Here is a 5,160-nt window from a genome sequence, read left to right as displayed (position 1 = left end):
CGTAACGGAGGAGACCATCCACTTGCCTCCCGCTCCGGACATGACTGGAAAAGGTTGAGGTGGGGAGTGCGGACTGGGGCGCTGGAGCTCGAGTGCGCGAAAATGGATAGGCAAAGGAGAAGAAGGCGTTGGTGAAAAGGTGGATCCTTATCCCCTTATATGGGTGGACGCAACTACGTGTCCCCACCAGCCTGGTAAAACTTGCTTATCTCCAAGCGCCATAATCAATGGCGCGGTTGGGTTACCGACGCCCGTATTGATGAGAATCCCGGAATAAGGGGACACGATCTCTGCTTTAACAAGACGTGCCAAGGAAACCGCCTCGCATGACACGCTGAGGTGGGACAATAAAACGATTCGAATAAAGGTTTGGCCGTGGTGCGATGTCACACTACGGAATACGTCAGCAGATTAGATTTGTGTAAATATTATTCTCTCTATGGCAATATGTGGAAACTTATTTTGCAGAGCCGGACACTATCTTTGTGTTCAAAATCTTCTATGAAGTACTTGGAGGAGGAACCCGCCTTGCAATGCCGAAGACAATCTGTGCGCCGGACTCGTCGTCATTGAAGCCTGGTTCAGGGGCTACTGAGGGAGTCCTGGATTAGGGGGTGTCCGGATGGCCGGACTATACCTTCAGCCGGACTCCTGGACTATGAAGATACAAGATTAAAGACTTCGTCCCGTGTCCGGAAGGGACTTTCCTTGGCGTGGAAGGCAAGCTTGGCGATACGGATATGTAGATCTCCTACCATTGTAACCGACTTTGTGTAACCCTAACCCTCTCCGGTGTCTATATAAACTGGAGGGTTTTAGTCCGTAGGACAACATACAGAACAACAATCATACCATAGGCTAGCTTCTAGGGTTTAGCCTCTCTGATCTCGTGGTAGATCTACTCTTGTACTACCCATACCATCAATATTAATCAAGCAGGACGTAGGGTTTTACCTCCATCAAGAGGGCCCGAACCTGGGTAAAACTTCATGTCCCTTGCCTCCTGTTACCATCCGGCCTAGACGCACAGTTCGGGACCCCCTACCCGAGATCCGCCGGTTTTGACACCGACACCCCCCATCCAAGCCACAAAGGTAGATCCACTGTCTCCAGAGCCATTGCCACATTGTAACATACAGTTGAACGCCGTACATTCCACAAAAATATTAAGTCCGTTGTTGGGCACACCTCATCTTTGGCATGGGGACTTCTCTCCTTCACACCAACTTCTTATCAGACGGCCATGGAGGAGTCCCCCGCCAACCGCCCCGCTCTCCGCCCTGATCCCCTCCCCTCGTTTTCGCACCGATCAACCACCTGCCCCGCTCTCAGCTTTGATCCCCTCCCCTCGCAGGAAATGTGGTTGTCTGGACAATTCGTTATCTTATCTCCAACATGTGGGCCCAACACAAAAAACGCACCCCATGACGTACCCTTTCCTTTTCCTGCCGGACCATCCCTTTCCCACTCGATTTCCCGCTATAGAGGGACATTTCTCGCTGGAGCCCTCTCCTTTAGAACCGGATGATGTCCACCACACCTTCGCCATGGCATCCTCTCTCCTTGACACCGTACTTCTCCAGGACCACTAAGGAGGAGTCCCCCACCAACCGCCCCACTCTCCGCCCTGATCACCTACCCCATGTTGGTACTGATCCGCCACCCCCATCAAGGGGTAATATGTTGGGAAGCGTTGCATGGAAAACAAAAAAAAGCTACACACACGCAAGATCTATCTGAAGGAAATATGCCCTAGAGGCAATAATAAAGTTGTTATTTATATTTCCTTATATCATGATAAATGTTTATTATTCATGCTAGAATTCTATTAACCAGAAACTTAGTACATGTGTGAATACATAGACAAACAGAGTGTCACTAGTATGCCTCTACTTGACTAGCTCGTTGAATCAAAGATGGTTAAGTTTCCTAGCCATAGACATGAGTTGTCATTTGATTAACGGGATCACATCATTAGAGAATGATGTGATTGACTTGACTCATTCTGTTAGCTTAGCACGATGATCATTTAGTTTGTTGTTATTGCTTTCTCCATAACTTATACATGTTCCTATGACTATGATATCATGCAACTCCTGAGTACCGGGGAACACTTTGTGTGCTACCAAACGTCACAACGTAACTGGGTGATTATAAAGGTGCTCTATAGGTGTCTCCGATGGTGTTTGTTGAGTTGGCATAGATCAAGATTAGGATTTGTCACTCCGGTTGTCGGAGAGGTATCTCTGGGCCCTCTCGGTAATGCACATCAATATATGCCTTGCAAGCAGTGTGACTAATGAGTTAGTTGCGGGATGATGCATTACAGAATGAGTAAAGAGACTTGCTGGTAACGAGATTGAACTAGGTATTGAGATACCGACGATCGAATCTCGGGCAAGTAACATACCGATGACAAAGGGAACAACGTACATCGTTATGTGGTTTGATCGATAAAGATCTTCGTAGAATATGTGGGAGCCAATATGAACATCCAGGTTCCGCTATTGGTTATTGACCGGAGACATGTCTCGGTCATGTCTACATAGTTCTCGAACCCGTAGGGTCCGCACACTTAACGTTCGGTGACGATCGGTATTATGAGTTTATGTGTTTGTATGAACCGAAGGTTGTTCGGAGTCCCGGATGTGATCACGGGCATGATGAGGAGTCTCGAAATGGTCGAGACATAAATATTGATATATTGGAAGCCTATGTTTGGACATCGGAAAGGTTCCGAGTGAGTTTGGTTATATACCGGAGTACTGGGGGGGTTACCGGAACCCCCCGGGGAGTATATGGGCTCTAATGGGCTTTAGTGTAGAGAGAGAGGCAGCCAGGGAAGGCCGTGTGCCCCCTCCCCCTCTGATCCAAATTATACTAGGAAGGTGGGGGGGCACCCCCCTTTCCTTCCTCCCTCTCTCCCCCTTTCTTCTCTCCTAGTCCAACTAGGGAAGGGGGGAGGAATCCTACTCCTGGAGGGAGTAGGACTCCTCTAGGGCGCGCCATAGAGGGCTGGCCCTCCCCCCTCCCCCACTCCTTTATATACGGGGGAGGGGGGCACCCCATAGACACACAAGTTGATCATTGATCTCTTAGCCGTGTGTGGTGCCCCCATCCACCATAATCCACCTCAGTCATATTGTCGTAGTGCTTAGGCGAAGCCCTGCGCTGGTAGCTTCATCATCACCGTCATCACGCCCGTCATCATGCTGACGAAGCTCTCCCTCGACACTCTGCTGGATCGAGAGTTCGTGGGACGTCACCGAGCCGAACGTGTGCAGATCGCGGAGGTGCCATACTTTCGTTACAAGGATCGGTCGGATCATGAAGACGTATGACTACATCACCCGTGTTGTCATAATGCTTCTGCTTACGGTCTATGAGGGTACGTGGACAACACTCTTCCCCTCTCGTTGCTATGCATCACCAAGATAGATCTTGCGTGTGCATAGGAATTTTTTTGAAATTACTGCGTTCCCAACAGTGGCATCCGAGCCAGGTCTATGCGTAGATGTTATATGCACGAGTAGAGCACAAAGGAGTTGTGGGCGTGGGTATATACATATTGCTTGCCGTCACTAGTTGTTTCTTGATCCGGCGGTATTGTTGGATGAAGCGTCCCAGACTGACATTACGCGTACGCTTACGCGAGACTGGTTCTACCGACGTGCTTCGCACACAGATGGCTGGTGGGTGTCAGTTTCTCCAACTTTAGTTGAATCAGATTCAATGAACAGGGTTCTTTCTGAATATCAAAAAGCAATCACTATACCACATTGTGGTTTTTGATGCGTAGGTAAGAACGGTTGTTGCTCAGCTCGTAGCAGCCACGTAAAACTTCTAACAACAAAGTAGAGGACATCTAACTTGTTTTTGCAGGGCATGTTGTGATGTGATATGGCCAAGAAATGATACTAAATTTTATTGTATGAGATGATCATGTTTTGTAACACAGTTATCGGCAACTGGCAGGAGCCATATGGTTGTCGCTTTATTGTATGAAATGCAATTGCCATGTAATTGCTTTACTTTATCAGTAAGCGGTAGCGATAGTCGTAGAAGCAATAGTTGGCGAGACGATAATGATGCTCCGATGGAGATCAAGGTGTCAAGCCGATGACGATGGTGATCATGACGGTGCTTTGGAGATGGAGATCAAAGGCACACGATGATGATGGCCATATCATATCACTTATATTGATTGCATGTGATGTTTATCCTTTATGCATCTTATTTTGCTTAGTTCGACGGTAGCATTATAAGATGAACTCTCACTAAATTTCAAGGTATAAGTGTTCTCCCTGAGTATGCACCGTTGCTACAGTTCATCGTGCCGAGACACCACGTGATGATCAGGTGTGATAAGCTCTACGTTCACATACAATGGGTGCAAGCCAGTTTTGCACACGCAGAATACTCGGGTTAAACTTGACGAGCCTAGCATATGCAGATATGGCCTCGGAACACCGAGAGCGAAAGGTCGAGCGTGAATCATATAGTAGATATGATCAACATAGTGATGTTCACCATTGAAAACTACTCCATCTCACGTGATGATCGGACATGGTTTAGGTGATATGGATCACGTGATCACTTAGATAATTAGAGATGTCTATCTAAGTGGGAGCTCTTAAGTAACTTGATTAATTGAACTTTAATTTATCATGAACTTAGTACCTGATAGTATTTTTCATGTCTATGTTGTTGTAGATAGATGGCCCGTGCTGTTGTTCCGTTGAATTTTAATGCGTTCCTAGAGAAAGCTAAGTTGAAAGATGATGGTAGAAACTACAGGACTGGGTCCGTAACTTGAGTATTATCCTCATTGCTGCATAGAAGAATTACATCCTGGAAGCACCGCTAGGTGACAAACCCGCTGCAGGAGCAACACCAGATGTTGTGAACAGCTGGCAGAGCAAAGCCGATGACTACTCGATAGTTCAGTGTGCCATGCTTTACGGCTTAGAACCGGGACTTCAACGATGCTTTAAACGTCATGGAGCATATGAGATGTTCCAGGAGTTGAAGTTAATATTTCAAGCAAATGCCCGGATTGAGAGATATGAAGTCTCCAATAAGTTCTACAGCTTCAAGATGGAGGAGAATAGTTCTGTCAGTGAACATATACTCGGAATGTCTGGGTACCAGAACCACTTG

The sequence above is a fragment of the Triticum urartu genome, chromosome 3A, assembly GCF_056163025.1.
Source record: "Triticum urartu cultivar PI428250 chromosome 3A, HENAU_Tu73, whole genome shotgun sequence".
Taxonomy (NCBI): Eukaryota; Viridiplantae; Streptophyta; class Magnoliopsida; order Poales; family Poaceae; genus Triticum; species Triticum urartu.
Note: the sequence above shows the minus strand (reverse complement) of the source record.